A 13197-nucleotide genomic window follows, 5' to 3' on the forward strand; every position below is an offset into this window, starting at 1 on the left:
GACTTTACCAATCATCATCTGTATGATGTTGAACATGTTACTTAATTTTTAATGTCAGTTTCCATATCTTTATATCTGGGGTAACTAAACAAACCACACCAATTTATTGTGAAAATAAAATCACATCTCTAAAGTACATTTTAACATGCCTGACACCTAGGTAACACTTATTAAATTATAGTTGCAATTAGTTAATCTATCAAAATAATCTTATATATGCTAGGGTGGAGTGGTTCATTACTGATATTAAATGTAGCTTTGAAAATAGATTTTACTTTTAAACTCACTAGGGCAAAGAATTTAATTTAAAATCTGCCATGTTTCATACAGATGTCAAGATCTGTGAAGGGACTGAGATCTGAGATCTGAGATTTTGCCCTCTGTGTTAGCTAATAAGTTATCCTGTCGAAAGTTCACCTACATCGATAAAGACAAAAGATGCCTGCATGAGACAAAGGACAGTTTATGACTCACAGCAATAGCAGTGGTCAGCATTATATTGTTTACACTAGTTCTCCAAGCCCTAATTCCCACATGCCACCTGGTGACATGACAAGGTCTGGGTGATGCCTGTACACACTGTGGGTTATGTTAAAGGAGAAAAAAAAAAACCTGAGTTTAAAAACCCTAATTTTTTATAAGGAGACTGTGAGCAAATCTACCCAACCTTTGCCCTGGAAAGAGACATTGTAATTATTAATGTGAACAGCAAACCAATATGCCTTCTGTTCTGGAAGACACTCTCTAACTTCCAAAGCTATTTGCTTTATGAACAATCTTGAAAGATGATATAGAACAAAACTGTTAATGCCCCTGCTCAGAAGACAGAAGTACATGGAGAATTGAATCCCCACAGTGGGATAATGGAAACTATGGACCTTCTAGTATAAAAATCAGGAGAAAATTTTATGAACATAATTTTAATTCAGTCATTCAAAGTGCTGAATTCTATCCAAACCATTTGTTGACAGGTGTGGTAGAGGAGATCAGTTACTTGTGAATGTCTTAATAGTATTTTAGAGAGGAAAAAGAAAAATTGGGATATTTATGAGGTTTTTGGATACAGTAGAAAGCATGTATTTCAATGTGAGGTCTTAATTAGGACTGGTTCACGATGTAGTAGTGGACGATGAGTGGACCAGGCAAAGCTAAGGTTTTGAGAAAACAGTTCCGAAGTGAGTGTTATGTATTGAAAGTTAGCAGATGAATGTTCATATTAATGAGTTTTTCAAAAGTGCTTGAAAGGAACAATAATGTTATTTGTATCTTTTATCTTTTTGGATTGGGTTTTCTGGAAGAGCAAGGATAAGTGTAACATTAGTGAAGTCTTGATAATACAGAGATTAAGCAGTGATATAGATGATTTTGCTTCTTCAAAGCCAAATGACATTTATCCAAAGCCTGTCATTATTTATATATGAATCTGGATTTGTGGCATAGAGACATCTACTCACATTTAATAGGTTTTGTATCTTGAAGACAAATGGGGAAAAGGGTAGAAAACAGAATATACCAAAAGGAGAAATTAAAAAAAAAAAAATGATCATGGTGTGGGAAAATGACCAATTTAAGGTAAAAAAAAAAAAAAAACAAAAAACAAAAAACAAAAAAAACCCAAAACTGTAGAGAGGGCACCTGGGTGGCTCAGTGGGTTAAGTGTCTGACTGCGGCTCAGGTCTTGATCTCACCATTCACGAGTTTTTTTTTTTTTTTTTTTTAACGTTTATTTATTTTTGAGACAGAGAGAGACAGAGCATGAACAGGGGAGGGGCAGGGAGAGAGGGAGACACAGAATCTGAAACTGGCTCCAGGCTCTGAGCCATCAGCACGGAGCCCGACACGGGGCTCGAACTCAGGAACTGTGAGATCATGACCTGGGCCGAGGTCGGCCGCTTAACCGACCAAGCCACCCAGGCGCCCCTCACCACTCACGAGTTTGAGCCCCACATCCAGGTCTGCGCTGGCAGCTCTGAGCTTGGCGCCTGATTTGGATTCTGTGTCTCCCTTTCTCTTTCTGCCCCTCCCCCACTAATGTTCTGTCACTCTCTCTCAAAAATAAATAAACATTAAAATTAAAAAAGAAATATATATACACACACACACACACACACACATATGGATAGAGAGAGAGAGAGAGAGAGAGAGAGAGAGAGAGAGGGGCACTTGGGTGGTTCAGTCAGTTAAGTGTCTGACTTTGGCTCAGGTCATGATCTCATGGTTTGTGGGTTCAAGTCCCATGTCAGCCTCTGTGCTGACAGCTCAGAGCCTGGAGCTTACTTCAGATTCTGTGTCTCCCCGTCTCATCCCCTCCCCCACTCGTGCTCTCTTTCTCAAAAATAAACCTTAAAAATTTTTTTTTAATGTACAGGAAACAAACAGGGAAGAAATGTTAAACACACAGAAGAATTCTAACAGTACACTAGCATCTGCCCTAAGAATGAATATAAGATTAGAGTCACATTATTATAAAAAAGATATCTTCCTTGCACTTAGGACAATAGAGAAAAATGAGTCCAATCAGAATACCTGATCTAAGTGTATATATAATAAGTGTATATATAATAAGATTTATATATATATATATTAATCTTATTATAGAAAATACTTGATTGAGCTATATTTTTAAGATGATTAAAATGACTCACAACTTGTAGCCAGCTGAAAGTTTTTCCAGGTGTTCTTATTTGTTCTTTCTTTCTTTTCTGTTTTGGTCTAGATTTGATATTTCCAAAGTCAAAAGTTACATAAGTCCCTGTAGACAAGGGGTGATTTATAAGCAAAGAGGGTCATCAAGATTAGGATGGAGTTCAAAAGAAGCAATAAGAGAGAAACCACTTGAGAAAACAGAAGTCATTTTATGTTCCAATAAGAATTCCCCCAGCCTGTCATTCTCAAAACAGGCTGTCCAGAAAATAAAACCTTTTCTTAAAAATAAACTTTCAGGTTTGAAAAATATTTTTTGGTGCAAATGATAAAGTTAGAGCTTTCTGACCAATGGGCTTCCATTTTCCAGGGATAATTATTAAACTGATAATGACAGATACCATACTTGATCTTAGCCAAAAGACCAAGAAGCGATTACAGATAATTATTAAAATATGAGAAAATGAGGCAGTAATGCTAGAGGTAAATTTAAAACGTTTAGTTCTTCCTAAACACAGAATTGACATCTGTTCAGACAGTTTGGTGGGCTGCTTTTTTTTTTTTTTATTACATTCTGGTTTATATTTCAGTTTCTCTCTAGAAAGATTTGCTCTGATGCATTAATAGGAAACCTATTATTAAAATTCACCAAAGCTGCATACTCCAAATTCACCTGTATCCATAGTAAAGATGACATTTCACCTCCATCATTCTGCCTTTTTTGTTCATTGAACTTATTTGATATGGAAAAAGAATACAATAACATATATTGAAGGAGGACACAGGAGAAGAAAGAGCAAACTGGAATGACTCCTTCAGAGGGAGCTGAGATTTGCTGCAAAATTGGCATGTGGCCCCTTAACGCAGCAGATTGAGATCCAGTAGCCATTGAGGAACAACCATTTAAGTATCGTGACAGCTGTATTCAGCCGTCAAAGAAAAGTTGAACAGACTTCATGGCGGATGACTGGACAGATCAATGTAAAAACTTGAAACATTACATTTGAGTTTCAAGGTAAATACTTTTCCTAGGTAGAGACACTGGTATTTCCTGTGTTTTCATGAAAAATGCCTGAGAAATTAATACAATTTGCTTCTAAGGGAAGACACAGACAGGATGACATATTAAATGTTCTTTAGCTCAAGGTCTACTCAGAAAACAGAACCCAACTCAAAGCTTGTGTGAGGCTAGTTTATTATTATTATTATTATTACTATTACTATTACTATTATTTTTAGTTTACTTTTTGAGAGAGAGAAAGAAAGCAGGGGAGGGGCAGAGGGAAAGAGAATCCCAAATAGGCTCCGCACTGTCAGCATAGAGCCCAATGTGGGCTCGAAACCATGAACCGTGAGATCATGACCTTAACCAACTGAGCCACCCAGGCAGCCCAAGGCTAGTTTATTTTAGCATGTGATCCCAGGTAGGAGATGGAATGCAGGACAGTGAGAATGGAATAGGGAAGGAGGAACCGCCAATGCAAGGATGTCATGGAGTTGGATGTTCTCCAGGCAACTGTTACCCATTCCCATTGAGACCTTCTGAGGACCTTATGAAATGGACCCACAGAATTATCTACCCAAAGATGAAACAGGGAGATATGTGTCTAATACTTTTTGGCCCTGTTGGTCCAGGGTGGCCCTGTTGGCATTAATTGTTTATACTTCCAGATCACGAGGCAGTCTGACTAGATGACATTCCCCACATGGGTCTTACAGGAACTCCAGGGCAAGACTCACATTGCAAGATCCTCAGCTTGAGGCAATGCTTTTGGAGGTTGCACCTGAAAAAGCTCTCTAAAGTTTGCGTGATGCTGACTGCTGCGACCAGAGGATTTTCAAATAGTGTACAAGTTGTGTCCAAGGTAAAGGATAGTCAGAACAATAATACTAATTTGAGTCTGGGATGGCATTAGTCTGATGAAAGACAATTTGGTCAGAGATTTAATGATGCTAATGATACAAAAGGCAGTGTGCCATACTAGTGCATTTGATTCCCAGAACTAATCCCTTTTTATTACTTTTTTCCTTTATATGATGAAGTTATTTTCAGAAATAATCATGAATTTAAATAAGTAATAATAATGGTCAAATAAAGCCTACAGTGATTTTTTTTCTTTTGTTGAATTCTGTACTTCTAATAATACAAGTAAAATAATATAAATATTAATAATATAAAATAATGTAAATAATATAAGACAAAAATTAAGACACTTTAATTTTAAAAATCTGTGTTTTTATAAAATATTTAAAACCTATAGTTTTATATCTGTATACTGGTCTATCACAGAAATGAATGATAAAATTACATTTTAGTTTTGAGCCTTAAGTTCTGAAAACTTGTCAAAGGGTTTGTCAAAATCTATATTCTTCATATATTGATGTTTAGTAAATAGCATAGCCAAGTTCCATTTTTCATTCATGATTGATAAAGTATTTTTAATGTTTTTTTTTAATTTCAAAAGGTTGTTTCACTTGATGTGGCAATTATACAAAATAAATTCTTTAAAAAATTTTTTTTTATTTAGAGAGAGAAACCATGAGTGGGGGAGGGGCAGAGAGAGAATCCCAAAAGCAGAGAATCCCTGCACTCTCAGTGCAGATCCCAATATGGGGCTCAGTCTCACGAACCATGAGATCATGACCTGAGCCAACGTCAGATGCTTAATCGACTGAGCCATGCAGGTGCCCCTACAAAAGAAATTCTTAAATATAATAGTTTGTTGGAGATTCATAAAAAGTAAGTTTTGCAATAAAATCCAGACATTCCCATAATGTCTATGTATTTATTTCTTCAGGACTGATTCTGGCAGATTTTCAGTATTTCTATAGTTCAAAAATATTTTCACCAAATAATTCATCATACATTTCTGTTACATTTGATAAAAATATATTTGAAGTTTTCTTCTTCAGAGAAAACTCTCTACATATAAGTGTACATTGACTTTATTTGATCTACTAATTTAGAATAATTGCCCAGTTGTTAATGAAAATAATTGAGACATTCAAATACTGTATCTTTGACTTTTTTCTGATGACCTAACACCATTACCCTTTATCATTTCTTTTGGCATTTATCTTCTGCAAATATTCATTTCCTTACATTTTATTGTTGCAAAGTTACTAACCTCCATTGTTTTCTGAATCAATCTTCAAGTGTTAATTTAAAACTTGATGTTTCACTCTAAATAATTCAAATCTTACTCTGGTTGTTTGCAATATTTGTGTCACTTTAATATTTACATTTCAAATATCACTTTCAAATGAGGTAACTCAGAAAAGACATAGACAGCAGAAGACAATATCTGAGCTGATGTTTGTGTGTCCCTTTTTCCTTTGAATCAACCAGTACTTCATGGATTGAATTAACTTTCGAAATGTGTCTTTCCTATGCACTCGGCTTCATAATGAGCACTACATCTTTTAAGAAAGTCCTTAGTGATAATATCTACATTCTGCAGCCTTTGCTATTGATCAGGTGAACCTGAAAGGATAGGTTTATTTTTCACAAATTCCAAAATACATTTTCCTGAGGAAATCTTCTAAAAGAGTGAATTCTCTTAAGCTTTGGGGGAAAATGTGCTCAAGGAGCAGATGAGAATTAAGGATTAATTTATTTCACATTTTTCCATCATTTGTTTTGGCCACAGTTATACTGTTGTCATATTCTTGACCATTGGGCAGTCGTTTCAGGGAATTTCCTGGAAAGGAGAGAAAAAGCTCAAAATTAATTTCTTTATCTTGACCATCTTCAAGATTGATGTATTTGATCAACTTGTATAAATGAACAGAGTATAAAGCTTTGGGACTGTTAAGAATTTCAAACTACTTTGCATTTTTAATGCAACTATCTGTTCTTTGAGGTAATTTTCCAGAAGATGTATATAATTATTTAGACCATAGAAAAAAAACTAGCATGGTAATACATTACTGCATAGTAAAACATTACAAAATGTTCCTTTGACTTTGGGTCATAATTTGAGAGTAATTTCTTCAACTTCAAAACAGTGTTCTTTATTTGCTAATGACATATGGTTTTTATGATCAGGGAAAGGATATTTTATTTGGCTGAAAGCATTATTAACTCTAAATAGGATCTAAAAAGTCATTTTTTATTCATACACATACACACAAACATATATCTACATGTGTGCATATGTATGTATATATGTGTGCATATATGCATATATATGTTTTCGTATGTGGTGTACAAATCTTCCATTTTGTAAGAAGATAAATATTGTTCAGATGTCTTAAAATCAGGGACTTTAGAATATACTTTCCAGCAGGTTTTAAAATGATTTATTAAGCTGGACATGCCAGGTTTTGTTTCATTACCAGTAAACTAATAAAATATATAATTTTTTCAGTTTCTAAACAACTCACATAAACTCTCAATTTTCCACTATATGGAAAATATATAAAGAGTCTAAAAACCATCAAGTTGACAAGAGTTGACTTCCCTCCTTTGTTCTTTTCTCATTCTCATTCAATTGTATAACAACATTTATTATAATATGGTTCACTTCTTTTAAATGGGTTTAATCTCAATCACCTGGAACAAATATTGACTAAGTAGTGAAATCATAATACATTAAAATTTCATTTATCATATCTTTTCCTTCAAAGGCTTAGCCAAGCATCTCCTTATCATCATCATTATCATCATCACTATTAGTGTTGACTTTTGGTGATACTTACTTTCTGTTCAAAATTATCAAACTTGAGAGAAAAATATTCAAATTCATCCTTTACCTGTATCACTTAAGCATTATTCTTTCTTGTATGGGTTCTTAGGATTGTATGTGCAATCCTGATTTTCCTATAATTGAAGAACTATATGTAATATTTTATATATTACACTTTTTAGAGTATGTTCCATGATTCAATTACCTCCTGTATTGACTTCTATTTTCTTGTTTTACTCCACTAGAATGTTATCACTTCATGTTGACAAGGTACCTCACATTAAAGTTCTTTACAGAACTTTACAGAACGTAGAATTATTATGGTTTCACAATAATATAGAAAATGACTTTAGGCTACTCCAAATTCCTGGAGAGGGAAAAAAACCTCAAAAACAAAAAACTATGTAGATAAAGTTTTATAACAAGTGAATGTCAAACATTGGTTAGTTTGATATAATTATTTACATTACTTTTTATATGTTAATGAGTTTATTTTCTCACAACCAAACATAAAATGTTTATTTTGAACAACTCAATTGCTCCACTGGTGCACATTTTATTTTTATGGCTTGTTTTCTGTTTTAAAGCAAAAATTAATTAAAATAGAATAATAAAATCCAATTTTAAGTATGTCGTTAAAATCAATAAAATATTATATATGTGGCTTAATATGAACTTTTCAAACAAAAATTATGCACTTCAGAGTTCATATATTATTTCACTCAGGTCTTAAAATAAAAATTCCAGCAGTCACATGGAATGACAAAATTGACCTAATTCAAATTCCATTTCTTTATCTGTACATTCATTGTGCTGACACTGTTTATTCTGTGTCCACCTTTGGAAAAAAAAAAGCTTGAGCTTTTTTCTGCCTAGATACCCTTAATGAAATATTCTATATTTTTAATAAAATAAAAAATGAAAAATATATGGATATTAATCTTATTATCATTATTTTGTCTGAAAAATGAAACATATAAGATTTATAGTAATCAAATGAACATAACTTAGCTATCTAATTGAATGACTGATAGGGAAATTTAAGTGGTACAGAGGATTACCATATTGGGATTTTTAAAAATATTCTAATAATATAAAATAACATGTGCTACCTATAAAATAAATTTCAACTAGAGGATAATAGAAAAATATAGCTGTATGTTAGTGATCCTTTCTGAAATGAGTATCTTTAAAATGAGCTAGACTTTAAGAAGAATATTTATGAAATTCTTTTACACATTTCCTTGTAAGAGAGGAAAAATAATATGTAGTACCACATTGGTTGGAGACATACTGTACCTGATGATATTTTGAGATCAGACTATTTAGAAAACAATGACTATAACTGGGTCCACATGTGTCAGGGGCTTACTGTACAACTGAGAGTTCTCTGAATTAACTTCCATATAGTGTACAATATTTAATAGAGGACACAATAAAATATGTGAATTGGAAGCACATATATGTTTTTTTTAACTTGACTGTAACCATGACATTTTTTGAACTTTAACAAATTATTCTCTGAGGAAAGAATAATTTATTACTGACATTATTTAAAATTGCTGAATCATGGTGATAATAAAAATATAGAACAACTTTTATTTTGATATTTTATTATTTTTATAAAATATGTAAAGTCATGTACCCCCTTACTGCCTGCTCCTAGGCAGAATGCTACCTCTTTACTGCCCATAATGTGATATAATGGAAAAGTGACACTGAATAGGATTTTCTGTAATAATCAATGATTTGGCAAACCTAATACTCATTGACTTCTTATTTCTCCCTATAGGAAGCCTATAAGACTGACTTTAGAGAAAGTTAGAAAAAAGAAGTATCTGAGTCAGAAAGTAATAAGAAAGAAACAAGAAAGATAGTATTCAGAACTGGTTAACATTACCAATTTAAGGAGCAATTCAAGTAGACTAATTTGAGAAGCATGTTTGACTTTTGTGAAATTAGCCCATCCTTTCTCATAGGATCAGGAAAAGGCAAAGAAACGAAAAAAAAACAAACACAAAAAAAACACTTGGAAGATGTTTGTTTGTTTAGGAAAGTTGGCTTCTTAAGCCTAAGAAATTCCATGATAACATATAATGGTGGCAGTCCCCATTTTGCCGTCCTTTGAGTAGACAATTTTGTTTTTTCTCTTGTGACTTAAGTACTTCAAATGATGTTTACCAAGTGGAATGCCTAGCACCTCATAAGTATTCTAAAATGGTATCCATCCATGGTCTGATAATAATAATTATGATTATAACTTTCAACAGATTCTATATTGTATTAAGATGTTCAATATGAGGTAATCAGCTTAAACTGATGCCATATACATCATAATCATTTTTACAAACAACTCATTCTTAGCTGTATTTCTCATTTTCAAGTGTGTTGACTAATTGAACAGAAGTATCTCATCAGATATTTTTCTATTTCACCTTTTTCATACGTTCAGTCTTCATTTAAATGCAGTGAGGCATGCTTGATATACGCCTAAGTGGAGCTTGCACATTTTTGACTCTGTTCACTGAGCTTAAACAGCTCTCCCTGAAATTGGGTTGCGTTTTTTTTTTTTTTTTTTTATTGTTGATTCTCTTCTTCTCTTCTTAACTACTGTACTGCTTCAAAGCCTTCTTACAATCTATGTGTCACTGCCACCAAAAATGAAAGTTGAACTATGAATTTGGGAGTTTGCCATCCTTATGAGGAACAGAGAAAGACTTCAAAGAGCCATTGCTAGGAAGCTAGGAAGGAATGCTATGAAAATGGTATATTTTTATACTTGATACAGATTATAGCTCCCAAATAGATGGTATTTAGAGATCAAAATATTTAGAGGATAAATGAATACCTATTATTTCATAATTGTTGGTGATAATTATGTGTTAATAAGCTGAGGAATTTCTTCATTTGCTACATTTCACTTATTCTTCACTCTTTCTTTCTTTTTAGGACTTACTTCTGAATCCTAAGCTAAGAAGATGAAAATATCTGAAATTGTCCATGATAAACTTCTTCAGTTCTAGCATACTCTTTAATTGCAACCTAGAAGAGTATTGTAAGGTCTCTAGTAGCCTGGAATACAAGAGAAAAAGTTAAATTGAGATAAGCTCACAGTTGAGGTTTTCTACACTGTAGACTTAATGAAGCTTATTTTAGTTCCATACATGGACCATGCTCTTTTCTCACTTCCAGACCTTCAACATTGTGGTCTCTTCAATTCTGTAGACCCTTCTTCCCCACTTTTGATTTAAAAGTATATTAGAAATTTGCTTTCTCCTGAATGTCTTCCAGAGCTCTTATACTATTATTTTCCCTTATTTTGTGCTTCTGTCTTACCCCATACTTTTCTCTATTGTTCAAATGTTGTTTTTTTTTAAGTGTCTGTTTCACATCTGAGAACCTGTAAGCAATGTGAAGGCTGAGATCTTACCTCTGATGATAATAAGTGGTGATAGCTCTTGAACAGGTATTTAAATGAATGAATAACAATGGAGAACACATATTGAGGGTTCACACAACTTAGAGTGGCAATGACTGATAAAAACCAAGTTTTCTTATTTTTAGTACAATTCCTATTCTGTCGCAGTACATTGACCTAATTAATCATGATCCTCTGAGTATGTAAGTTATCAAAAACTGAGAAAGAAAAAGAAAAAGTGGTTTTAATAAGCCATTTTTCTAAAATCCATTTTGGGGTTAATATCCATATTCATTTTTACTGACTTTAGTAATTCAAGTGCATTAAACTTGCTCTAGAATTTGTTACTTATTTTTTTTTCTCATTTACATCTCTAAAGAGAAAGAATTCTATCAATGAATAGTGAATCACAACAGCTGCACTTTTATTGCTAAGCAGATATATATAGTGCTATAAATAAATCAATATTTTTATTTGTGTGCTATGGCCACAGTACTTTTTCTCTGTTAAATTAAGCCTTAATGAATTTTGTAAGTGATCTTGGACTTCAATAAAAAGTTCATCAACAGACTACAAAAGTATTCCTTCATGAGGTATTAAAATAGAAAAATAGCAATGGTAGATAGCCTGCTTTATAGAAGGAAAAACACCCAGATTTTAAAGATCCTATTTTGATCTCATTCTCTGACTATGCTTCCAGAAAATTTCTGAGGACTAGAGTAGAATAACGCAATGTTATGGAAGAGAGACAGTATGGGTGTAAGAGCAGTAGAGAAATAATGCAGCATCCCACCAAAGAGAAAGAAAGGGAAGTATACTCTCTTAAGTTGGGACACTTATACTAGCTAATAAGTGCTTCCTTTAAATATACAGCTTCTCTCATAAAGAGGAAATAAAAATACTGTAAGTCAAGAGAAAAAGGTCAGAAAGGGTATTTCTTATTTTTTTCCTCTCCTTGCAAGGAAATATGTAAAAGAATTTCATAAATATTCTTCTTAAAGGCTAGCACATTTTAAAGATACTTATTTCAGAAAGGATCACTAACAGACAATTATATTTTTTTCTTATTATCCTCTAGTTGAAATTTATTTTGTAGGTAGCACATGTTATTTTATATTATTAGAATATAAAAAAAAATCCCAATATGGTACTCCTCTGTACCACTTAAATTTCCCTATCAGTCATCTGATTAGATAGCTAAGTTATGTTCATTTGATTACTGTGAATTTTATAAGTTTCATTTTCCAGACAAAATAATGAAAACAAGATTAATATCCAAATATTTTCCTTTTTTATTTTATTAAAAATATTTGATTAGATAGCTAAGTTATGTTTATTTGATTACTATAAATTTTATAGGTTTCATTTTCCAGACAAAACAATGAAAACAAGATTAATATGTAAATATTTTTCCTTTATTATTTTATTAAAAATACAGAATATTTTGTTAAGGGTATCTAGGCAGAAAACAGATGTTATTTATAAAGGATCCAATATTAGCTTAATTTCATGCTTTTTTCCCTGAAACTATTTTAATAAAAGGCAGTGGCACAATTTCCTCAGAGTTTGTAGAAAGATGTTTGTTCCTCAATACTTATATAGATAGCTCTACTTTATTTGAAAGAATGAGATGGACTCAGACCAGTAACAATGACAAAAATAATTAAATTGTAACTGAACACTATATATATATTTATTTAAATTAATTTTGATAGTGGTTAGATTATTGAATCATTAAATTTTCTAAGGAAAAACCAGGAAACTTGACTTTAATAATGAAAGCACACTAACAATATTAAAATTACAAGTTAATTTTTGGAAATGTTATTTTTCGGAAAAAATTAGTCTTCTGTTTTTTAAATTTACCTTAGCCATTGGAACAAATTAAAGGCATGAATTGTATATGTTTCTAAGACTTGAATGGTTTGTTACTAGAACCCCAGGGGACTCAAGTCTGCAAAAGTAGTGTGTGTCCTATGTGTCTTAACCACATCCCCACTAATGTAGGAAGAAATGGTGACCTAAATTAGTGTGGAGAAAATGCTCGGTTATCCATGATGTCCTGTCTATGGTGAAGGTGAGGTGAGGATTCTGCTGGTGGTTTGGTTCCCTTTGTCACTCACATTTCTCTGAAACATCATACTTCTGGCTTGATTATCTAGTCCACCGCCCTTTTACATCATCTTCTACAAGTGAATGGAAATATTAAACTGAATTTATTCTTTCAAAATACATTTGTGAATATCTACTCCACATCATGCATACTGAAGTATTAATGAGAACTACGTTGCTCTTTCCTAGATATGGAAACATATCAAATAAATAATTATATGTAGCAACTGAATTTTTAATAAGAGCTATCCCATAAAGAATACCAGAGGGAAATGGAATTTAAAATAGCAAGGTGGAAAGGGGAGATAGAATCTATAGCTCTTGTTAATTATGTAG

At 32.6% G+C, this 13197-nt stretch overlaps 1 long non-coding RNA gene and 1 pseudogene across 1 annotated transcript; both read right to left on the bottom strand.

The window, feature by feature from the left end:
- Window positions 1–2865: 2865 nt before the first annotated feature.
- Window positions 2866–3079, bottom strand: LOC121041153 (uncharacterized; annotated as a pseudogene).
- Window positions 3080–6238: 3159 nt separating this feature from the next.
- LOC121041062 (uncharacterized) lies at window positions 6239–7554 on the bottom strand. Its single transcript, XR_005795550.1, has 2 exons — window positions 7399–7554; window positions 6239–6344 (listed from the first exon to the last, which is right to left on the bottom strand). It is a non-coding gene; the product is annotated as an uncharacterized LOC121041062 (long non-coding RNA).
- Between the last annotated feature and the right edge of the window lie 5643 nt (window positions 7555–13197).

The sequence above is a fragment of the Herpailurus yagouaroundi genome, unplaced genomic scaffold (assembly GCF_014898765.1).
Source record: "Herpailurus yagouaroundi ecotype Mexico unplaced genomic scaffold, PumYag 182, whole genome shotgun sequence".
Classification (NCBI taxonomy): domain Eukaryota; kingdom Metazoa; phylum Chordata; class Mammalia; order Carnivora; family Felidae; genus Herpailurus; species Herpailurus yagouaroundi.